This window comes from Haliotis asinina, unplaced genomic scaffold (assembly GCF_037392515.1).
Source record: "Haliotis asinina isolate JCU_RB_2024 unplaced genomic scaffold, JCU_Hal_asi_v2 scaffold_17, whole genome shotgun sequence".
Classification (NCBI taxonomy): domain Eukaryota; kingdom Metazoa; phylum Mollusca; class Gastropoda; order Lepetellida; family Haliotidae; genus Haliotis; species Haliotis asinina.
The window spans coordinates 2127533-2153475 of NW_027133889.1; the positions used below are offsets into that span (position 1 = coordinate 2127533).

The 25943-nt window shown below is 43.0% G+C and overlaps 1 protein-coding gene across 1 annotated transcript in view; it reads left to right on the forward strand.

The window, feature by feature from the left end:
* The window catches only part of LOC137269796 (E3 ubiquitin-protein ligase TRIM33-like), a 97294-nt gene that overhangs the window by 23691 nt on the left and 47660 nt on the right, over window positions 1-25943 (forward strand). The window contains exons 4-5 of the mRNA XM_067803634.1: window positions 14096-14214; window positions 18718-18809. The gene's annotated coding sequence lies outside the window, so the exon portion shown is untranslated. The remainder of the gene's footprint in view (window positions 1-14095; window positions 14215-18717; window positions 18810-25943) is intronic.

The window sequence follows — 25943 nt, forward strand, 5'->3', positions numbered from 1 at the left end:
CCAGCTGGAAATAAGGCTGACCTGATAGCTAACCTCAGGCAATCGTTTCCTCTATTCTTAACGTTTACTATGGCATGTTTGTTTCTATAGTAGGGAGGCAAGGCTAGGTATGACCCGCCTCTGAACGGCACGTAGTTAGCTATGTCTAGATAGACATTATCGATTTTATCTACAACCCACCCGGACCCCAAGTGTGTGTAGCGTTCTAGGTATTCTCGTATCTTCTGAAAACTGGTATCGATTGATGTATCAATGGTCTCTGTATGTGTGGCGACCTCTTGTTGACCTCGGAAGTAAGGCTGAACATACTCAGTGGTACTCCCAACCTGCTTATCGAGCGACATTTTCACTGTGATCTGAAACTTGATACTTCCTAGGTTATTTAGTTCCTGGTTGACCTTATCAGCTATCAGAGGCTTGATATCTGTAATGTTTATGTTTCTATCAACGTGCATGCGCCAACCTCTCAAATAGTTGCCTACAGCGCGCTCAGTGCGCACGAACTGTAGGTCAATAGCTCTATTCTGTCGTAATAATTCTAAAAGCTGTGGTTTTCTCATACGGGAATACCCGCCTAAACCCAAATCGTGTGCCTCGGCTTTCAGTTGTTTTACAGTGGGACGTGCTACGGGGGCATGTGATAACAATGCGGTTAACCCGGCTCTCCCCAGGTTTGAATAACCCGTGTATCCAAGCTGTTTTGCTTGAGCTTTTAATTGTTTTACTGTAGGAGGGGCTTCTAAACCTAGTAATCTCAACAATGCTGACTTCCGCATTCTAGAATACCCGATCACACCTCTCTGTTTTGCGACCCGCTTGAGCTCGCTTACAGTAGACATCGTGTTTACACCTAAGAGAACCAATGTCTAATTGCTTCACAGTAAAGGGAGGTAACCCTTAAGTGGCTATCTTGAGCAGTCGCCTACGTTCTTTTATGTAGCCTTTTTTATTCTCGTAGATGAGTTGATGTCTGACTACGTTCGCTCCGTGAGCTTTACATAGACAGTAGTGTCCTTTAACCCCGATACCACACACAGAACACGTGTAGTTAGGACTTCCCATATGGAAACAACAGAACCCCTGATTCCTGCATTTCCTACCACAGGCCTCGGTCTTCCCCATAAGTATATATTCGCATCTGTATGGAGCGGGTCTCATGTTTACTTATATAGGTATTTTAATTTAATTGCTTCGCAACCAACGCAGTAGCTGCTATACCCAACACTATGAAGCCCAGTTCACGATTCATTTGTCCCTTGGATGGTGTGTAGTACTGAGCGAGTGTGGGTTGATTGAGCGGTTCCAGTTGTTTACCAGTTAGTAGGTAGTATTCTTTCATTGCTTCATCGACATCGTAGAATGTTTTAATGGCATGGTTTTCACGCTTGAGTTGTTCGTTAATAAAATCGATCCTCTGGAGGCGTTTTTTAACGTACTCGTCCTGTGCTCTTTGTAATTTCTCAGTAGCGAGATCGTGTCGCTTCCTTTCTTCCTGTATTTCAGCCGCGTGATCATCTCGTAGTTTCGAGAAGAGGAAATTACTCCCGGAAAATGCCAGGGCATTCACTAACGCCCCACCGACCATCATAGCTATCGTGGCCATCCCTATATTTATTTCATTATATTATCAGGTATTATTCCTTGTTTTACTAGGATGTCTTTTGTGGCCATCGCCATACCAAGGTTCATTATGAGCATACCCATATCCTGCAGGTTGAAATCTAGCTTGATAGTTGGTTGTTTAAGCACCATTTTAGTCAACCGAGCGTACCCTACGGCTAGACTGGCGACCACTGTGGCGTGGTATGCGTCGTTGACGAACGTTTTCCCCTCAGACATTATGTATATGATATAAAATATTAAAATTATAACATGATATGCGGGTCGACAGTGGGGCCTGCCGGCGGCGTGGGGGGTACCCCCACACCCCCAGGGTTTCCCTCACTGTGGGAGGGTACCCCCACGTATAACCATGTTATAACCACGGCAGCAGTTACGCCTACAGCCAACAACAGTCGGGTTGGGTTGGCCACTTTATGTTGGTTACACCACCGTTTTTTACCGGCAGCTACTCTCTTAGGATTCTTCTGCCTGGTTACTGTTGAAGGGGTTTCCACCGTCACCTCGGGACTCACTGTTGGGGGTGGGGTCTCCTCCATCACTGTTGGGGGTACCTCCACTGGGGTTTCCTGTGCAGTATCCATCTATACTATTATTATTATTCTTTCTCTCAAATTGACAATGGTTTGCCGTGATAATCGCCGCCGTCACTGGAGCCAACAACATACCATATTTGTGGTACAGCCCGCAGCTGATAGAGCTCACGGCGTGTTCGATAAAAGGGTCTTTCTCGAGGTCTTCCCACAGGTAAAGTCGGCGCTCTGGTGGAATGGGAAGGAAGTGTGATACAATACCGGTGTATATCTGGGTCATAGCCGATCCTATTGTCTTTGTCATTTCTGCTCCGAGCCGGGACTCGTATCTAGCGTACAGCTTATCGATTTCTTCGGCTGACATTTTGTGAATTTTATCCGGAGTGTAGTCTCCAAAGTAATGTTTGGCTTTGCCACCAACAGCCAACGCCACCAGTTTCTCTCGCTTGGGGGAATCCCCCACAGTGGGGCCTGCCGGCGGCGTTGGGGAGACCCCCAATTGTTCGAGCAATTCCTCACACTCCATCTTATAATATAACAAGTAAGATTTAGTTTTAACTATATAATACCCGATGCAGGCAAAACACAGAGAAATGAAGGTTAAGTTGCACACGATAAATACTTCAAATATCATAGCTATATACTTAGCTTTGCTTAGCTTTGCTTAGCTTTGCTTAGCTTTGCTTAGCATACTATATATGCTACTGGTTGGTCGGTTTTTAGAACGAGCTTAGCGTGTTTAGTTTCAGCGAGCTGTTTCTTCACCCGTTCCCGTTCTAATTTACTCATCACATCGTTCTCTCTCAAACACTCCTCGAACGAATCCCTGTCCTTGCAGTGAAATAAGACCACCCATCGCGTCTGCTCCCTGAGGTCTTTCAACACCGAGTTGAACTTCTGCGTTAGCACCCAGACGCTGTGATTTGCATGCCGGCCGGAGAAGGCCAGGTACGATAGCATGTCTCTCTTTTTTGTTATCTCGCGATTAGCACTGCAGTCGTCCAGTATGAACAGCGTCGGTTCCCCTTTAAATTTCTCGTGAAGAGCTTTCAACCAGTCCTGCAGGCGTGTTCCAGGGTCGATTTTGTGTACGTCCGGGTCCGTCATCACCCAAGGTCGCGCGTACGTTTTATTCATGCTCAGAGTAGGGCACATGATAACGATGTTATCGAACACATCCTTGTAGTAACCCTCCAACATATCCAACACGAAAACGGTCTTCCCACAGCCAGTCTGCCCGCACACTATGGCGCAGTGTGGGTCAGTGGGGAGTTGTGGGTACCCCCGGGGGTCTCCCCCACTAGTAGATGGCTTGCACGAATCTCCCATTGTCTATATTAAGTTGCACGTCCATAATAACGTACAGATATAATTTCAACTTACCAGCGGTTTGAGCCTTCTTAGTAATCTGGATGGTTATCCCTTCGCTGCCGTTATCTATACGGCGCCCGCTGCCGTGCAGTTTATCATCATCCGTGGATCGCATGTCCAACCATAGGGCGTACTTGGTGGTCAGGTATTCACCGATCTGCACGGAGCCGAGGTCCAGGTCCTTTGTTATATAATCCCCAACTGGTAGCTTTTTTATCTCATCCCACTGCTGGTGTGGTCTCATACCATGACTGAACAGCTGGTTGGGCACGCCCTCGATGGTCACTTCCACCTTTTCAATCTCGGGGTTGAAAAACTTCTCACTGTCCCTCCGGAATGGATCGTAATCCTCCACGGGGACGACCAGGATACCTTTCATCGATCGCGCCGGCACGTTCAGGTTGATATTCCACACAGTGTCGCTCTTATCTCGCACGACTGATCTATGCCTCAGTACGCGATCGTACAGGATAGCCATCTTCCCAGAGTACTGGCTTCGAACCTGCCTGGCCAGCTCCGGGCTAGTGACCATGTCGAACTCCAGAGAGATGTTGTCTATGGCATAACTGGCCTCATCACCGTTCGGCGTACGCACTACTTTGCTATAGTCGTTAAACGTGAGCTCGTATTCGAGCCTATCACCCAGCGCGGCCTGGTAAAACGGCGCGTGTCCCGTGAGCAACTCGAAGTCGAGCGGCACGCAGAATCGATTTCCGTATGCTCGAGCGATGGCCTTTTCACCGTCCGATAGCTTGTCTTGCTGGTCTTGCGTGAAGACATACCCTATGCGCACCCGGGTTGATTTGCTGATACCCTGGTACACATCATTGACTCGTTCTCCCTCGCTTTTCCAGAGATCCCTGTAGCAGTGAAACACGTCGCTGTCGTCGATGCTCAACACCTCGTTACCGCTGATCTTGACGGTCGTTTTCTTGATGATGGCTCGACCCACGTTCCGCACTAGCTCGCGTTTGTCGTTGTCGGAGGTCAACGTGATATTGAACGCCAGTCGAACAGTGCCTGGTACAATGAGGTCATTCTCACCAAGGTTTGGAAATCTAACCAGCAGAGTTTGATTCTGGTCTATCTTGCTGGGATTGTTGGTGATGGTCACCGACTGGCGCACGGCTCTGGCTCCTAATGGCTCTCTCAATCTTCTGAAAGGATCTAATTTTCTGCCGTACATTGTTATATAAAAGAAATATATTTTTAATACTAATGGATGAAGACATAGATATGACGGAGATGCCGGGCGCTAGTGCCCAGGCATTCGATGATGAGCAGGAGACCTCATTTACTAGTTCACCATTGAACCAAGAACTCTTGGAAACAACGGTAAATGATTATTACGAAAGTTTAAGAAGAGATAAAAACTACGTTGAACCACAAGGTCGATACCATAAGAATTTTTTTATTGATACAAAGGGTGTTCTACGCCTTAAGTCTGACCCAGGGGTTGACCTCTTTAACAAGAGCAATAAAAAACCACTGGCCTTGTCAACTCTAGCCAGCCGCCATGGTGTCGAATTTATCCGTACAAATCTAAACATGAATGATTACGGTGGTGCAATACCTAAGATCTGCAAGCTACCAGATCCCACCTCACCACTAGAGATGAAATGACACCACAGCGTGCTACAGAAGCCTCGGACAGCATAGAAAAACTGTTGAGCACCTACTGGGACAAACCGTTACCGGGGTTTGACTTTCCGGTAAGGGAACTGCGCGGCTTAGACGAAGCCATGAAACGCGTGCGTGGAGAACTCGTGAACAACATGGGGAAACTGAACGAAATCGACGAGCACATCGCTAGGGAAAAAACCAAACTCAACGAAACTGAAAACGATGATATGAAGCGCCGTATCAATGAACGACTACGCGATTTAGAAGACGAGAGACGTACACGATTGGAATCCGCTTCCTCGAATCGTGAACAGCTTCGATCCCAGATCAGTCGTATTCGGGAAACAATCGATAGAATACTGAACGAGGATACAACTTTAGCCAACAGGATTCGGATATTGTTCCGGGAGCGAGGGATCACCATCGCCAGTATTCTGACTGCATTGGGTTTCATCATATCAACCCTGGTGGTGTCACTGACAGGGGGAACCCCCACACCTGCCGGCGGGGGAACTCCCACACCCCCCGGTGGGGGTATTAAAGACTGGATAAAAAAACTCGGGGAAGGCCTAGCTAAACTGGCTGGTAAAGCCGCCGAAGCCCTTCCCGGCATCCTGGGTAGCATCGTCTCGTGGTTGTTGAGCGCTCTGTCTAAAACTGCCATGTGGCTCAGTCAAAACCTGTGGGCAGCCATCGTCGCCGTGGCGGGTCTGGTGTACGTAGCGGCTAAGAAATCTTTAACCAAATAAGTCCCAAAGTTACCCCACCAACCACTAGGGCCGTTTTATTATCAATATGCTGCTGATAGGGGGGTCCCCCCACATGAATATGGGGGTGTGGTGTTGGTTGAATTTTAGGCTCCGGAGGTGGCGCCACTATACCCTTTTCACGTGGTGGGATGTGTGGGATATAGGGGGTGTTAATATCGGGGTTGATACCCAACTTTTGGTCCGCCGTGGCTATGACTATTTTGTTGTTATAACCCACCACTTTTTTTATTCTCAGTTGCATATCACTCGGAGCCATGTACAACGCCGAACACGTAATTGACTTTCGATCTGGCGTATTCTAACACGTTTTGGTAGCGTTCGATGGCCCGCGGGAGATCAACTGGAGAATTGATAGCATCCTCAACGTTGGAAACGAATTGTGTCTGAGCGTCGTAAGCAGTTCCCTTACCGAGGATGTTGGAACGCGTCATCGACTGCGCACCCAACAGCGCCCACACGTACGTTCGAATCGAGTCGTTCAAGCGTATTGTACCAGCACGAGTGAATTCTTTCGATGTTTTTGAGATCATTTTAGTCCAGGCTGTGGCTGCATCAGGATTGGTTTGCTTTATACAGCTGACATGGATCTTTTCATTCGTTGTGGGGCCTGTAAATGTATGACGGTTTGGGTTGTATGAACCATCTTTAGAACCGGCATAATATGTTCCGGACCTGTAGAAGTACACGAGAACTATACCGAGACCATGGTTCACACCAGGAAGGCGAAAGTCTTTATTCGTTGGAATCTCAAACTCCCCACAAATACGTTCATAAGCGCGTCTATCATAGGGGTTATTCGTCATACTCCACGCTTTATCTTGGGGAAGAGGAGCACTTATTTCCTTCAATATTCGTCTCGTTTGATAATAAATATGAAACAAAATAACCGCCTTACTCAGTTCGTCTATACCGTAGTCTGGTGTCACACCCGACCCTGTCGTCGCACACCACACAGCAAAGTTGAGTTGGTTCTGCCAAAACTGCATTGGGTTTTGATTCCAGTTTACCACCGCCTGCGCGTTATTAACGGACACGACATATTTTTCAAAGATATTAATAAAGGTTGTTTTAAACCCCGTACCATCTGCATTCACCACGATTTTCAAGTGTGCTAAATCCATATTATAATATATAATTTATATATTATAATATGTACATAACACTTCCAGGGATAACGAGCGGTGAGGCCGTTCAGCTGACGCACGCGATCGATAACACGTCAGGTCAACTCGAAGTCGCACTCTGCGATATCACCTACCTACCGCAATGGACTAACATCAATATCAGCAACAATAAGCTGTTCGTCAGTGGGGCTCGCAGCCAGATAACTGACGGCTACTACAGCGTGTGCTCTCTAAACGACGAGGTCTTCAAACCCCTGGGAGCCGAACTCAAGATGAACGACTCAAACGGCACAGTGGTGTTAATCAACAACGGAAGAACCTCCTTGAGGCTCGGCCGACCATTAGCGAGGATACTCGGTATGTCTCCTGACGAGATAAAACCAACAACAACCGTCACAGGCACGAAGTTACCCGATCTAGTACCGTACCGAGAGCTGTACATTCATCTCGGTCAGGTGAGCACAACGTACAACATTCAAGGAGGTCACCCTTCCACTATACTGAGAGCAGTGCCGGTGAAAACTGAGAAATTCAACGACGGTAGAACCGAGTCATTTTCACCACGGCAGTATAAGAGATTAACCCAGGGCAACATACCTGAGCTGACAATATCGGTGTTAGATATAAATCATAATCCTGTAAATATAGGATACCTCAGCTTAACACTTCATGTAACATGACCAGCGCACAAGGGCCCGGAGTGAAAAAATGCGTCAATATCGGGATCTCCGACCTCGGAGACACACGCGGTTTCGACGCTCCCGGAGTAGATGGTAAATCGTATGCCTTGCAGCTGAAAAACAACATTTACAAACGCGTTGAAATCCCCTCCGGTGGAACCCTAAGTGATATGATAGATACCACAAGAGCAACAGTCAACACTAAGTACGCCCTTGTCAACACCGGTAATAATAATTGGGTAATATACCCATCGTTCGGTGGTAAACTGTTCGACTTAGACGATGTTGAGAGCACTACCGTCGTCCAAAACAAACCATATATGCTCGTCTTCACCGAAGATGACAAGTGGGTGTTGTTACCCGATAAAGACGACTGGTTTCTCAATATTAGACTCGTCTCCCCTTACGTGTTCACGGATAACAAAGACAACCACCTAAACAAAGTCGTGAACAATGGAACCCTGCTCGTGGCTTACGTCCCAACTCAGAGACGTAGCGTAGTCGTCAGCCCAGTCAACACTATAGCAGCCCACATGCTATCGAGTAAACCGGCCATACAAAACGTGAAATTGCAGTTGGTGTCTGAATTCGAAGGCGTGGTCAAGGCACTAGAGAGTCTACCCGCAAACGGAACACTGATCATCAAAGTCTACCTAGGGGAACCATCGGGGAATGATGTCGAGATCGTGAAGGGGATCAAACTCGGGTGGGGCAAACAACATCAGTTTCAAGTTTGCAATGTTTACGTGCGGACGGGTGTCGACTCCAAGACCAGTCTGCAGGGGGTCAACGTGATCGTGGAAAATAAGATATCACTAACCAATATCTTCCTGCCTGACAACATACACTTCATAGGTATGAAGTTAACCTCTGAATTATTATCAGAAAACCAGTTGGAAATTATATCGTAATAGTATAATAATGACCAGTCATCATCCCAACACTACGCTTAACGACCTAGGAGACACGGAGGGATTCGATCAGCCTGGTGAGGAAGATGAATTATACATCCTACACTTCAAAGACAACGTGTACAGACGGGTGCCGTTATCAGATTTTAAAGAACCCAAATGGCTGATCAACTTAACACTCACCTCACCTTATATCACAATAGACGAAAATGAGTGGATCTCTAAGATTAGGAACAACGGTATCTGGCCCGGGGATTTCATTCCGGAGAGGGGATTAGTACACATGATATCAGGAGATATCGAAAAAAATGGGTTAAGGACTATAGTAAAAAATAAATCAACATTTAGCAATAATCCTTATATCGAAAATCTTGTTAATAGAAGATTCTCCCCTTTCACACTCATCATAGAAGTCTTCTTTTGGGTTTTAGGTAATGAAAACCCCCCAAGAGTATGCCAAATTTTACCCGGGGTGTCAATTCACTGGTATGACGAACACATACACCAATATTGTCGTATTATTATACAACAGGATACCCCCACTGGTCCTATAACCAGCTTAATAAGCCTCCGTGGGGTTTTTATTACAACAGGAAAGCCTATTAGATTCTCACCTATTACCCTGACTAGTTGTCTAGAACTTGTAGACTTCAAATTCATTGATAGACTTTTAACTGAACCCCAATTAAAATATCTTCCAAAATATATATTATAGGATGGGTCTGTACCCAGTCGTAGAGGAAGTAGCGAAGACGTTGGAAACCGTAGATGGGTTTCGCTTGAGGCAGTTATGTGATGTGAAACGCCAACTAGAACAAGACCGTGACACGCGGAAAGCTCTATGTAAAAAGTACAATAGAGCTTTCAATATCGTGGACGGGGCTGACACTACCCTTATGGCAACCAGCATGGGACTAGGGGCGGCAGGCGTTGGGTTGTTGGCTACCATCGTGGCTGCACCTATAGTGCTAGGTATTGAAATAACGGCTGGGGTGACAGGGTTGGTAGGGTTGGCGCTTAAGTTAGTATCACGCAGACTTAATCGTAAGGCATTGAAACACGACGAGATCAGGGTTCTGGCCGAAGCAAAGCTCAACACAGTGAGTGAGCGTATTTCCACGGCACTCTCTGATAGTAAGATCTCAAAAGAGGAGTTTCGTTCAATCCTCTCTGAACTCAAAAAATATAACGGAATGAAACAAGATATTCGATCCAAGTCTCGTAAGTCTGCTATCAGCGAGGACGAGAAAAAAAAGTACATAGAACAGGGGATACAAAAAGCCCAGCAAGCCTTTATTATGAACACCAAAGAGATCGTAGGCGGTTCACGTTAAACTGTTTCATCGATATAAACATAACATAGGGGAACACGAGGGCGATAGCCGTAAGCGGGCCACCGATCCTATATGGTCAGTCAAAACTTACAACATAGATAAAGTGGATATGAAAGCCGACGAACCTAACTTATACTACTTGAGGGATGGGCCGGGTAGGGGGTTTGTAAGAGAAGAATTATTGATCGTACCGTACGGCACAGTGTTACCTCCTACCAACACAAAGTAGGCATAGTAATTACCGCCAACTTTTTTGTAGTAGGGGTAATAGTAGCAAGAGCTAATGACCCAACCAAAGCCTTATTTAGTAAATAAGGCTTTGTAGAGACATTTCTTGAAAGTGGTCCAGAACCCCTATTCCCTATACTACTCATACTATATTTACACAAGGCTGCTGGATGGGGCCTCAAATTCAGCATGTTACTTTGATACGAATGTTAAAATAATATAGATAGGTGGACCTTGAATTTATAGCTATAGCTATATAGCTGGAATGGGTCTGGGTGCGGCCTTAACCAATAACCTGGTAACAAACTCGAAGGTCACGGCTTCACATTGTGTGGAGACAGCCAGTTTCCCTTTACTGGAGACATATATTGCCATGTGCAGATCTACTGACCCGTCATGACTTGGGTCAGAATTGATGTTGAACAGCTCATATTGTAGTAACCATATCCCATGTTCAAATGTCAATCACCGGTTTGTCTGGTCCAGACTCGATAATTTACACATTTCAGTGCTAGTACACTGGGTTATTGCTGAAAGCGGCGCTAAAGAAATAGCAACTGATAAACAAAAGACGCGGTGAAATTTTGTTGTGCGGAGTTAGAGAGTGAGTGTGCGAGTGAATTAGTTTAAGTTTTGTTCTAAATGTTCAACATACATGAGCCAAACGCAATGAACCTGCATGTAGAATATGACGTATTTATTTCAGTATCATTGGTTTGTATGCAAGTTCTATTGAGTCTGAAGTTGTGATATTCCAGTTGTTTTATTGTCCGTTTTTGACAGGTTGTCATATTTTTAAAGATTGAGTTTATTGAGTTTCTTATTAGCCCATAGATTTCCTATTCTGAAATATTGCCCATGTGCTTTTAAATGTTCACTCTTTTGTTAATAACATAGTCTCTAAATATACAGATGCCAAAGATGGTTTTGAGATTTTATGGAAATTCGTCGGGTGGTCAGGCTCGCTAGCTTGATTGACACGTTATCGAATCCCAATTGCGTAGATCGATTCTTATGTTGTTGAACACTGGATTGTCTGGTCGATTATTTACAGACAGTTAGACTATAGCTTACCGTGGCTTGTATATTTTTAATATATTACTTAGAACCAAAGCTTGGCAGGAATTGACTAGATTTTGTTGAGTCAATGGTTAAATATTTCATTCTGCCTTACTTATTTAAAGCGCAACAACAATACGTATGGGCGCATTGCTGGGGTATAAAACAGTGAGGATTCGAAAGCTTGATAATCTTTCAAGTGATTGACATAGTATACAATGGGGAGAGTACAATGTATGCAACTGTACCCCTTCCGTTTCTGCGGCTGGATGCATTGTACTCAGACCACAGTAGCATACAATTTAAAGCTTTATCTCTCCAATGCTGTCTGTCCCGGTGTGTCGTGTGAATTTCAGTCACGTGAATTTCGTGCAATACAGTCGCACCTACTCAGGGCGGACGAGAACTCCTATATTGAGGAGACCTTCAGCCAGGTTATAGAACTTGGACAGACTGTAGACAAGCGCCTGAAGCCGTTTGGTTCCGATACCTATGTTGAGGCGACCTCAGCCAGGTTATAGAACTTGGGCAGTTTGTAGCAATTGGTGAAATTAAGTGAGACGTCCTCAAACAAATATATCCGAAAATGAACTAAATCTCTTTATAAGCTAGTTTTTATTCCATATTATTTAGTTAGTTTAATTAACGATAAATTCACAGACTCGCTAAGATTGCACATTTAATCCAAGCAATACTAATTTTAGTAGTATCACTAACGGACCATGAAGACAACGGAAAGAACTGATCTTCAGCAGCCAATGAGGCGACAAACAGGTCGTGTGTTCTCGCTCGCTGACTTGGGTACGACGCTGAACAAAGAGCTTAAGGCTGCATCACACTGCAGCGAACACACAGTTTTCAAATCACATTGAAGCAGTCTAGGTCGATGCTTATAACGTTGGTCATTGGATTGTCTGGTCCAGACTCGATTATAGAGCACCACCATAAAGCTGGATAATTGCTGAGTGCCGCACAAACAACAAACAAACTTTAATGGCATAGAGGAGACGTTACATAGAGGGGACTTCCCAATGCGATGGTACAGCAAGCAGCAAACGATCACTCTTATTTTAATTTTTTAGCTGTTGCGTGTTGCCTCGGAGGGTTACTTTCAAAAATAGCTAAAAACAGCTACCGCCCTAGGCTGCTTCTGTGTTGCCCCACTTTCTTGTAGTACTGCAGTAGAGCCATGCGGGATTAAGATGTAGCACTGCAGATTGTGTATGTTTGAAAGTCCGACGCTCAGCCGTCAACACGGGTGGTCACAGCACAGATGGCTGTAACTGACAAGGTTGGTAAGCCACCTGCCCAGGATGAGGTAACGATGCCTGGTCATTCGAGCATTACTCTTATTACGAATGTTCTGGTGCAAGCTGAACACCAGAGTTCCAGAAGGGGTATGCTACTGAGTGAGTGAGTGAGTGAGTGAGTTTAGTATTATGCCGCACTCAGCAATATTCCATCTATATGGGGGCGGCCTGTAAATAATCGAGTCTGGACCAGACATCCCAGTGATCAACAGCCTAAGCATCGATCTTCGCAACTGGGATACCGTAACACCTGTCAATAAAGTCAGCGAGCCTGACGCCCGATGCGTGTCATTGAAGTGTGTAAACTCAAATTCATGAGTGAGTGAGTTTAGTTTTACGCCGCACTCAGCAATATTACAGCTATATGGCGGCGGTCTGTAAATAATCGAGTCTGGACCAGACAATCCAGTGATCAACAACATGAGCATCGATCTGCACAATTGGGAACTGATGACATGTGTCAACCAAGTCAGCGAGCCTGACCACCCGATCCCGTTAGTCGCCTCTTACGACAAGCTGAGTCGCCTTTTATGGCAAGCATGGGTTGCTGAAGGCCTATTCTACCCCGGGACCTTCACGGGTCTCAAATTCATGATGACGAATGAGGACTATAGAATAAATTTTAGAACTTGCACAATTTGTAAGTTTGTGCTCAATCTTAATAGTTGTTTTTATACACTTGACATGATGAACGTTCTCAAAATTTAGGCATTGTAAGAGAAAAATAAAATCTCCTGACAACATATGACTGAAACATTGCCACCCCACCACCACCTCCTCTCACTCACACCCTGTCTAGTCAAAGGAAAGACCTCCAGTCCAATACATTGATTACTGTGTTCTGCAACTGTAGATCTTCAAGCTGACAACATTGTTTTAATCAGGTCACTTGACCCATATCTTGTCCAGCCCCATGAGATATTTTATCTTCATTGATACAACACCATACTGCAGAGACGCCAACAAATTTACAAATTTAAATATACTTAAAAAATTCAGATCAGGGATTATCAATATATCGGGAATTATATTTTAATTCTGTTTTTCATTTCATTGTTCATTTTTAATATTCAATATCCTAACTCTATTTTTAACATGTCAAACAATATTGGTGCACAACGTCGGCATGAGACACTACATGTGTATGTAGATTTCTGAGGGATGTTTGCTCCGAGCCAGACAATCCTGCTAGATCTATCTGTATTCTTCCTTGAATATCTATATTCTACAAATATCTATCCGTGAACGTTAAATCGCTTAATTGTCGCAGACAGTTTAAGTTTTGTGTCAATAAATTTTCAGTTGCTCTTCGTCTGCACCCGGCCGTCATTATAAAGTTTCGTGACACCGCATGTGTTTCTTTTTCTACATAGTGCGCAGAATCCAGTTGGACTGTTAAAGGTCAAAATTGTTAATCTAAAAATTCGTAGATTTCACTGAAAGGAATCTATGGTATTACTGCAAATCCAAAACCTGTCATTGAATCCGTCACCCTTCAGTAAACAAGATTTCAATGATGCCTCGATTTCCAGGCAACACTGAGATTTGACGTCTGCCACAGTCAGCTGAGTCACTGCCAAGATGCGAGGGCAAAGGTAATGACGTCATGTTTACATAGTTGACGCCACCGGCTTCAGGCCGCCTATAGAAGGTAAGATATGCCAGAGACAGCTTTTTATGTCGTCCGACTGACCAAATGATGACTCTTACTACTAACGACCTGTGCAAAGGTCTGATATTGTACCATGGTTAGACTAACATCAAGTCTCTGAAATGAGTGCACTCAGCAATATTCCAGCTGTAATTATGTCTGTGGTCTGTAAATAATCGAGTCTGCACCAAACAATCCAGTGATCAACGTACTGATCTACGCAAATGGCAACCGATGACATGCGCCAACCAGGTTAGCGAGCCTGACCACCCGGTCCCGTTCTAGTAGAGTCTCCTTTTTATGGCAAGCATGGGTTGCTAAAGGCCCATTCTAACCAGGATCTTCACAGGTCGGGAGGATTGGTCACCTTATGGGGATCTGCCGTCAGGGGGAAGGTGTGTCACCTGGGTATATCTACATGGGTCACCTTAGGGAGGTCTGTCGTCTGGGGGAGGGTGTGTCACCTGGGGATCTGTCATCTGTGTGAGGGTGGTTCTCCTGTGGGTACCTATGTACATGGCCTATTCTATACCCCGAACCTTCATATGTGTATAAAGAGTTCCAACATTTTATTCATTCAATATAATAAGAGCCCAATGACTTTCCTTATCTACACTTGCTACAGCACATATTCCAACCCTGCATGGACTGCATTGCTTCGGGGTCATTACTCATGCCCGAGTATACCGGGGAAGTTATTTTCATAAACATTGCAGATACAATAGCATATTATTGAATCTACTTCATGAATCTCATTCCATAAATTATATTTTTAAATGATGAACACCTTATATGTTTTACAATATCATATTAATTGTACTGTGTAACCCTGAAAGGCACTGAAAGTAATAGATCTAAGCTTGAAATTAATGCAGCTTTTCATGCTGATAACCTTTTTAAAAAAAAACAAGAAAATCCCATATATATTCTAACCAAAATAAACGATAAGTGACTCTCACCTCGATTCGCCCTATTTGAATATTAAGGGAAACACAGAGATCGAAACAGAAAATAATATTATGTTTTTTATCCGTGGTACCCTTGCTGCCTATCACGACCTTGAACTTTCCTGAAATAGAAAATGGCGGCAAGGAAGAGAGTGCTGGAAATATCGCTTCGATTTTTGCAGTTTATGAACAAAATGCGATATGTCATGAGATATCCTAGCAACATGTGGATACATAAGGTAGTGTTTTAACTGTTTGTACCTTTCAGACATATTTTTTATGTTTTGATTACGTTGTATAGAGATATAGCACAGCAGGCATGCGATTGCGCCATCATCCACTGTTGCCAGTGGCAGTGTCGAGCGCAGCAGGGACAAGCGATTGATCTTAACTCCTCCCGCGAAAAAGGCCGTGTTTGTTAATTATTATGGCTACTAAATCTGAACGATCAAAAGTATCCGATGTGAATTCTGTTATTTGTTTATATATTTGAACTTGAACAATATCGCTGGAAGAAATTCCAAAAAGCTGAACCTTAGATGGTGTCGCAGACCAAAATGTGCGCGTTTTTTCAAATGGCCTGTTTCCGAGGTATCTTTTCTTTAACATGGCGAGCATGCAACAGCAATGCACCGACCGCCGTTTAAGATTATTTGACTTAGTTGGTAGGTATCATATTTTGACAGAAACCATTGTCGCAGTAAACTTTACAAAAAAAATTACTTGTTTTGATTAAAGGGGCACTGATGCGGAGGGAATAATGTTTCTCGCCAACGGTCTTATTACCAAACCAAACTGCAAATTGGTCAGCGCCCGCTCCCTCGACCGTGATGGACAAAGGGACTGGGCTCCTGTCCATAATAGTAGAATTTCTTCGCCTAAACAGTCAGGAGGCCGGATGCCCATCATATGCCATTATCTAAAAATATTCATGGTATTCCTTGTCTGATCGTAGTAAAATATCCCAACAATGTAGTTTTTTTCGGATGCTTGGATGGTATAGTGACTGATCCAATTTGATCCTATTTCTGTGTTTTTAACCTCGATATTAAATCATGTTATGTGAAAATATGATGTCTACAAGCAGGTACTCATAGCAAGCCATTTGTTTCAGTCCGAAAGATTGCAAAGCTTCATATTTAGATAGTTTTGGGTGTTGGTTCAGCCGTGATAGCAAATATCATATGTAAATTTTGGTAGCTATGGTAGCTACCCTGGTTTATTTTTTATGGTAATAAAAAGACACAGTTGATTTCTTTGAATTCATAAACTAAAAACGATGACTTTGGTACAGAAATCTGAAAATCTTCTTACATAAAACAACCAACTTATTACACCTACACCAAGTACACAGTATGCCTGTATGTATTCCTTATGTAGCAAAGTTCCGTTGGTATCCTCAAAACAATTTCGCCCCATAAGTGTTTTCAGGCTGCATGCGACACAGAGGTTGCATCATCCGTGCTGTAACTCATGTTTAATGGTGTAAACCTACAAGTGTTATTTGCCCTCATTCTCTGGATGGTCAGTAAATGAATTAAGAACAGGTAAAATTAGAAATAACAACACTCAGGTTACTCAACAAAGGTTCCCATTTGGCATTTCTGCTGTCTGGAGTAAATACTCAACATCATAAATTAAGGTCTGTCATGGCAAATGTATTGTATGTTATGTAATATGTGCATGTAAGTGATGCAAGAGGGTTTATCAGCTGAGTTACAAAAACAAACATTGATCAAAGGATTAACCGATAACACACTGAATGATTAATTACTTTTATCTTCTACAGTGGATTTGTCAAAAGGCAGTGTGTGTAGTTGTACTAATCTATACTAACTACATCCTGTCGTAAAGTGCGAGTGTAGAAACAACGTCCTCCCTTCAAAGAATTAACCACCCTTGCGTTAATTGATTGCTCATTATTGGTTAACTAAATTACCTAGAATGGCGGACATCATACAATTAGTTGCCAGGCATGCTACCTTGGGTGACCAATGAGTGGTTTATCAGGTTTTCACCAATGTGAAAGACGTTAAAACATGTTTTACTTTTCAGCAAATTACACAGTTGTAAGACACACGATACAGAACAGGATTATTTACCAGCTGCTGATGAATGGAATATCGTTCTTTCATGTGGATATTGATGGATACATTCTTGAACAAGGTGGTAGCCTGATATTGTTGCTATAAAATTAGTCTGTTTTACATTTTTACAGTTTACTGTAATTTGTTTGTTGTAGCATTCAGCAGAATCTATATGACAGAAAACACACACTAGATCGCGTATGTGTGTGAAATAGGATCCACATTGGCAATCTGTCTGTCTATAATAAACTCTCAATTGCGCATACAGACTGCGTGGCAGAGGTCACGAACCAGTCACGAATTCTGGGATATCATCCGGGTACTCACGGGAGAAAAACAATAACAAAAGTTTACACCAGTCCACGGAAATTTGGATTGAAATGATTATATATTAAACTTTCCAGGCCTGTTAGTTAACCTTATTTTATATCCTTTAAGGAACCTCACATTTCTAATTGTCCAACATTTTATTTATTTTTAATGTCCTTTAGTAAATGCAGTGAAAACTGGGAATTTCTTCTGCAATTTGTCGCAGATTTGGGGCTGAATATTGGCCTCGGAACAGGTGTGAACATCAGCATTCAGTATTGTTTTGATTGCTCACAATGTGAAAATGTTAAGCAGTGTTAGAAAATAAGGGGACACTGGAGTCCTCAGGTTTTGGGTGAAATGATGACTGCCAAGCAAGTGGTTTGCTGCGATAACCACCTGCAGCAAGTCACAAGCTTAGGTCATTATTTTGCATATACCACTAGGTAAAAAAAAAGAATACCTAGTTGACAGTCATCATTATTAAGGACAATGTGCAGATGTACTAATAATTATTTTTTAAAAAATTGAATGGTTCTGTATTTATTTATTGAAGATGTTTCCAATAAAACATTGAGGTAGAGGCATGTTTTATGCAAACTTGATATGCCAAGCGAAATGTTCTTCTCGCGGTGGAATACCAGGAATAAGATGAAGTGAAGTTAAGCCTTGTTCCAGTATCGCCTGGAGAGATGGTCAGATAACCACCCCAGGGGCTTATGGTTGTTATTTCACATATGCCACAAGTTCTGAAGCATACCTGTTTTAATTGAATTATTGTATATTGTTATAACCATGATTATATATATTATTCTACAGGGATATTACACTCAGTAACTCAAAACTAACAACTGAACTGTTAATACCATACAACAGGAAGGATTTTCTACATCCACGACACAGAACACAAAAAACAGAAAATACGCTTTTGGCATATTTTGTTCCAAATTTCAAATTTTGTGCCCAAAATTTGATGTATACTGTAAACAATGATAAGTGAACACTATATTAAAAATGCAATAATAAAGAATAACTGTTGCCTACATACAGTGCAATATATTGAAAATACGCTGTTGGTTAAAGTTTTAGTGAATTGTTAATTTTTGTATTGTTGAGTACAGATATTTTTACATGTTGATTATTTTTTCTAAAACTAACAGACACGAGATGACACACCCCCAGGTGACAACCATTCACCCAGATGACAGACCCTCCAGGTGAACACAGTTCCCTCAGATGACATACCCCACAGGTAACCACTGTCCCCTCAGGTAAACATTTTGTCCCCAGGTGACAGACCCCCATAAGGTGACCCATGTAGATACCCCCAGGTGACATACTCTTCCCCAGGAGACCCACAGAAGGTGATACACTCTGTTCCAGGTGGCTCACCCTCTCCCAGGTGACATACTCTTCCCGAGGTGACTGACCCCCATAAGGTGATACACTCTGCTCCAGGTGACAGACCCCCATAAGGTGATCCATGTAGATGCCCCCAGGTGACAGACCCCATAAGGTGATCCATGTAGATAACCCAGGTGACAAACCCTCCCCCTAATGACTGACACCCCCAGGGGACACACCTTCCCCCAGGTGACAGACCCTCAGGCGGTGACCCATGTATATCCTCCAGGTAAAACACCCTTCCTCAGGTGACCAACCCTCCCCCTGATGACAGAATGAGTTTAGTTTTACGCCGCTCTCAACAATATTCCAGCTATGTGGCGGCGGTCTGTAAATAATCAAGTCTGGACCAAACAATCCAGTGACCAACAACATGAGCATCGATCAGCGCAACTGGGAACCGATGACGTGTCAAAAAAGTCAGTGAGCCTGACCATCTGGTCCTGTTAGTCGCCTCTTACGACAAGCATAGTTGCCTTTTAGGGCAAGCATGGGTTGCTGAAGGCCTATCTCCACCCCGGGACTTTCATGGGTCCCCTGATTATAGACCCTCCCAAATAACACAGCCTCCCACAGACAGCAGACCCCAATAAAGTGACCCATGTAGATAACCCTAGACGACACACCCTCCCCCAGATAGCAGACCCTGAGAAGATGACCCATGTAGATGCCCCCAGGTGACACACCCTCCCCCAGATCATGTGTCCTGAATCCTGAGTTAATAATTTTAGTGACAGCACTATCCGCAAAACAGAAACAAGAAGTCAAATGCATACTGTTACAAAATACTATCTAAATTGTAAGCAAGAACGTCATTGGTTACTTCTGAAGAGCCAGATCATGACCCCTGTGATTCAATAATGGTTGAAAGCAGAACCCAGATGGGTAAAGAGGGTTCTCCATTCCCAGGAATCTAAGGAAGTCAGAGGTGATGAGCAAATAATTTTACATGCATATGAGGCAGAGAATGGTGAAGCCCAAACAGCTCAAGATTCTGACTGTGACAGTTGCCATGATAGTGATGGCAGCATCTCAGATGCAGACAATTATTTGGAGGATGATGATGACTTATGTCCTTAAAGGTCACATGCAACCCGGCAAAAAAACTCAAATAATTAGAACACTGTTATCGCTTATTCGTGATAAATAATGTACATTTCTGATTGTGAAAGAAAACACAAATAAACAAAATTATAAGTGTACAACTACGAATCAAAAGTGCAATATTTTGTACTTAGATTTACTTCCCTCGAAACAAAGCTCCCGGGAGACTGAACCCAGTAGTCAGAGTGAGTGATTGTGCACTCAAGGGTAATGAAGACTTTTCGGTGGCTGGTTCATTTGCAGATACACTGAGGGTTGATTGTGTGTATATGGAGATGATCTGTTTGATTGGCATTTTAGAAATATGTTGAATAATAAGAAAGAAAGATTCTTTTTCTTTTATTGTGTATGGTGCCACAATTTGGTATGGATTCATATACCGTTGTCAAGCAAGAGTGATAACGGTATAAGAATCCATACCAAAACGTCGCATCACATGAAGTAGAAGAAGGTGTCTTCCATAAAGGATGTATATGGAGAGGAACTGACAATATGAGTTTGCTCCAGTGTCCGTCTGATCAAGTCATCTGAGAAAAATGGATGCAGTTTGTTCGCAACCCACAGACGTAATAACGTGTCATGTGTTGAAGTATGATGATGAGGATTATTATGGAGTTGCATGTTCAATGTGAATGACTACCCCCAGCACCCTCCTGACTCCCTAGAATAATATAAGTGACCCCACCCCCACCACCCTCCATAGCCATAAATTATGAATGGTCCCTTTGCAATGAAAGTAGTATTTCAAATGCTACGCTTTCTTGAAAACTTGGTTTGCAACTAAGTATGGAACCAGTGTATTTTTATTACTGCAGACCCAATGTGCTTGTAATCACAAGAAATATCCCTGCATGCATCACTTGCTGTGTTTTTATGAGTCACCTTTCCAGTTCAAGCCGCGTGAACCTAATTCCCTGCACATGCACTACGTGTGCACCGCAGCACAGCTATTGAAACCACTTTTCACGCCAGGGCTGTGGTGACGTTAGAGGATATATCATATTAAGTTAAATTTGAATTTTTGAGAATATGTTACTATAAATTCAAACCGAAAGGTGTCAGAATCTGCTAAGTTGTGTTTTGAGTTACATGTGACCTTAGATAATTTATTATGAAGATATTTATTCCCTGTATTGTGTTTTGCAATATTGAAATGGACTCAGTGCGTGCGTGTTTGTCTATTGCGGAACAAGACCCTTATTCTTGAAGCTTTCATAGCCCCAAGAATTCTTAACTTTGATCACAGCCAGTGTGTTATGAATGGGCATAAGAAGGTTGTGGGGCTATGAACGTTTGGAGAATTGCTAGCCTGATCTTTAAAACCATTCCAATATTTCCTTACCAAACTTGGCACATAGATAGGTCAGGTGGTGTACTGGTGCATTTTGGTAGATTGGGCATTCTGAATTGAATATTTAGGGCATTTCCATGGCAACAAATTTGCCTTTGACTCAAATTGGTGGTACAATGTATTCCTCTTTTCTGGAGCAGAACCTGTAAACCGTTCATTGTTTCTTTCCCAAGTTTCAAATTTACACATATCTAATGGTGAACTAGTGCCACTTGGTAGTTTCAGAATTCTGATTAAAATAATGTTTATGTTTCTGTGGCCAAAATTTTGGCTTCAACTGAAGTTGGTGGTATTGCTCCTTTATGGAGCAGAACTTTAAAACCTTCGTCCACTATCCTACATACATGCCAGAATACTAGTAGTAGTAGTAGTTGACTTAATCATAGCCTGTAGACATATTCATGAAGAGTATTTTGCCATCAAGGGGATATTGATGACTTTGTCCTCTTCTCTGAAAATGTATGGATATTCTTAGAGTATATCCCACCAATGACAGAGGCACAGAGTTAATAGTCTCAAACGATTAATTTGTGAAATGAATATTCTAGCTATTCTTGTATGCTCTGTTTTATTGTCTAAAACTTATCATGAATAATTCTGGCCAGTAACGTGTCTGATGGGCCAGTGACATTATTGGGCTAGTGACAGTTTGAATCTATTTCTAACACTGCCCATGTGTATACCCAGGTGACACACCCTCCCGCAGATGACAGACCCCCATGAGGTGATCCATGTAGATAACCCAGGTGACTCCCCTTCCTCCAGATAGTAGACCCCCATAAGGTGACCCATGTATACCCCCAGATGACACACCCTCCTCCTTCAGATAGTAGACCCCCATAAGGTGACCCATGTATACCCCCAGATGACACACCCTCCTCCTTCAGATAGTAGACCCCCATAAGGTGACCCATGTATACCCCCAGATGACACACCCTCCTCCTTCAGATAGTAGACCCCCATAAGGTGACCCATGTATACCCCCAGATGACACACCCTCCTCCTCCAGATAGTAGACCCCCATAAGGTGACCCATGTATATCCCCAGATGACACACCCTCCTCCTTCAGATAGTAGACCCCCATAAGGTGACCCATGTATACCCCCAGATGACACACCCTCCTCCTTCAGATAGTAGACCCCCATAAGGTGACCCATGTATACCCCCATGTGACAAACCCTCCTCCAGGTAGTAGACCCCCCATAAAGTGACCTATGTATGCCCCCACCTGACAAACCGTCCTCCACATAACAGACCCCCATAAGGTGAGTAATGGAGTGAATGGGAAAATGATTAAATATTGTAAGCAGTTCTGAACAGGGTTTTAGGGTTTTCATCAGGCTTTTAGAAGTGGATTCACAGTTGGTGGCTTTGAGTTCTGATGGTAAAGTGTTCCATAATTAATTGTAAATGTTGATGAGCTCTTTGAGGTATTTAGGCCTGTTTATCCCTGTAGAAGGCTCGGTAAGTCAGTAACAGGATTTTATAGGAGATACGCTGTTGGACAGGCAACCAGTGGAGGTATTCCAGAACTGGAGTGATGTGGTCGGTGTGTCATTTACGTTTAATCAGTCTCACAGCAGAATTTTGTACTGTTTGCAGATGTAGTAGAATAGGTAGATTCTGTATAGTTTCCAGTTAATGTGTCAAAAATGGCCATAGACAACAGTGTCCAAATACATGCTAGCATCGGTATATTTTCTATTGTTTCTTGTTAAAACTGTAGAAATAGTCAAGTGGTCATATAGACTGTACAGTGTCCAAATACATGCTGGCATGTGTAGATTTTGTATAGTTTCCGGTTTATGCTGTACAAATGGTCAAGTGGTGAAACAGACTGTACTGAGTAAAGATACAGGCTAGGATGGGTAGATTTTACATGGTGTCCAGATAATGTTGTAGGAATGGTCAAGTTGTCAAGCAGACTGTACAGCATCCAGGTACAGGGTAGGATGGGTAGATTTTCCGTAACTTCCAGTAAATTCAGTAGAAATGATCAAGTGGTCAAATGGAGTTGACAGTGTCCAGATGCCTGATGGCATGGGTAAACATTGCATTTTTTCCAGTTGATGCTGTAGAAATGGACAAGTGGTGAAACAGACTGTACAGTGTCCAGATACCTGCTAGCATGGGTAGATTTTACATCACTTCCAGTTAATTCTGTAGAAATGGTCAAGTGGCCAAGCAGGCTGTACAGTGTCCAGATACATGCTAGCATGGGTAGATTTTGTACAGCTTCTTGTTAATGTGGTACAAATGGTCATACATACTGGTATCGGTAAATTTAGATAACTTCCAGTTAATGCTGTAGAAATGGTCAGGTGCATGTGGTCAAAGAGACTGTACTGTGTCCAGACACCGGGTATGGATAGCGTTTACATAGTTAATGCAGTAGAAATTTTCAATTGGTCAGACAGAATATACAGTGGCCAGATACATGCTAGTATGTGTAGATTTTGCATAACTTCCAGTTAATGCATTAGAATTGGTTTAGTGGTCAAATAGACTGTACGGTGTCCAAATACATGCACAGGCATGGGTAAATTAGGATACCTTCCAGTTAATGCTGTAGATATGGTCAAGTGGTCAAATAGACTCCTGTGTCCAGATAGAGGCTTGAATAGTTAGATTTTACATAGTGCCAAAGTGACGCTGTAGAAATTGCCAAGTGGTAAAACAGACTGTACAGTGTCGAGATAGATGCTAGCATGTGTAGATTTTTGCATAACTATCAGTTAATGCTGCAAAAATGGTCAAGTGGTAAATCAGACTGTAGTGTCCAGATACATGCTGGTATGGGCAAATTTTGCAGAACTTGCAGTTAATGCTGTAGAAATGGTCAAGTGGTCAAATAGACTGTACTGTGTCCAGAAACAGGCTAGGATGGGTAGATTTTGTACAGCTTCCAGTTAATGAGGTACAACTTGTCAAGTGGTGATATAGACTGTACAGTGTCCAGATACATACTGGCATGGGTATATTTTGTATAGTTTCCTGTTCATGCTGTAGAAATGGTCAAGTGGTCAAATAGACTGTCCACTGTACAGATACATGCTAGCAGGAGTAGATTTTGTGTAGCTTCCTGTTCATGCTGTAGAAATGGTCAAGTGGTCAAACAGACAGTATAGGATAAATATGCATTCTTCTGGCATGTGAAGATTTTGCAAGTTGTCAAGTGGTCAAACAGACTGTACAGTGTCCAAATACTTACTGGCATGGGTAAATTTGCATAAGATCCAGTTAATGCTGTAGAAATGGTCAAGTGGCAAAGGAAACTGTACAATGTCCATATGCATGCTAGCCTGTGTAGGTTTTGTACAGTTTCCAGTTAATGCTGTAGAAATGGCCAAGTGGTCAAATGGTGTCCACATGCATGCTAGGATTGGTAGATATTGCCTTACTTCCAGTTGCTGTAGGATGAGTGAATGAGTCTAGCTTTAAGCCACTGTATAGAGATACTGTATGGAGGCCAGATATGTACTCTCTTGGGTGGATTTAGATTACAGGGTGTGTTCAGTTTGGTTTTCGTATCTTCAGGTTTAAGGTATTCCCTGGAAGTCACCAAGTGAGTGAGTGTGTGTTAAATTTTACTCTGCTTTCAACAATAATCCAGATATATTGCGGCAGTCTGTAAGTAATCGAGTCTGGACAAGACAATCCAGTGATCAATAGCAAGAGTATTTGCGCAGTTTGGAATGGATGACGTGTCAACTAAGTCAGTGAACCTGACTAGCAGATCCTGTTAGTTGCCTCTTATGACAAGCATATTAGCTGTTTATAGCAAGCATTGGTTGCTGAAGGCCTCCTCTACCCTTTTACCCTCATGGTTAGATTACATTTACAGGGTACTAGTATCTTCAGGGTGGTTTGTGTAGTTTCAGGTTAAAGGTATTCTTTAGAAGTAATGAAGTAATGACAAAGAGAGTGTATGGAGGCCAGATACATGCTGGCTTGGATAGTTTTAGATTACAGGATGTCTTCAAGGTGGTTCCTGTACTTTCAGTGTAAAGGCAATCTTTTGAAGTCATGAAGTAGTGACACAGTGTACATGGGTCGAAGTCATCAGTTTATAGAGGCCTGATACATGCATGCTTGGGTAGATTACAATTACAGGGTATCTTCAGGGTGGTTTGTGTAATTTAAGGTTAAAGATATTCTTTAGAAGTAATGACGTAATGATACTGAGAGTGTATAGATGCTGGCTTGGGTAGATTTAGATTAAAGGATGTCTTCTGTGTGGTTTGTGTAGCACCAGGTTAAAGGTATTCTCTGGAAGTCATCAAGTAGACTGTATAGAGGTGCGATACATATAAGCTTGGGTAGATTTAGATTACAGGGTGTCTTCTGTGTGGTTTGTGTAGCACCAGGTTAAAGGTATTCTCTGGAAGTCATCAAGTAGACTGTATAGAGGTGCGATACATATAAGCTTGGGTAGATTTAGATTACAGGGTGTCTTCTGTGTGGCTTGCGTAGCACCAGGTTAAAGGTATTCTCTGGAAGTCATCAAGTAGACTGTATAGAGGTGC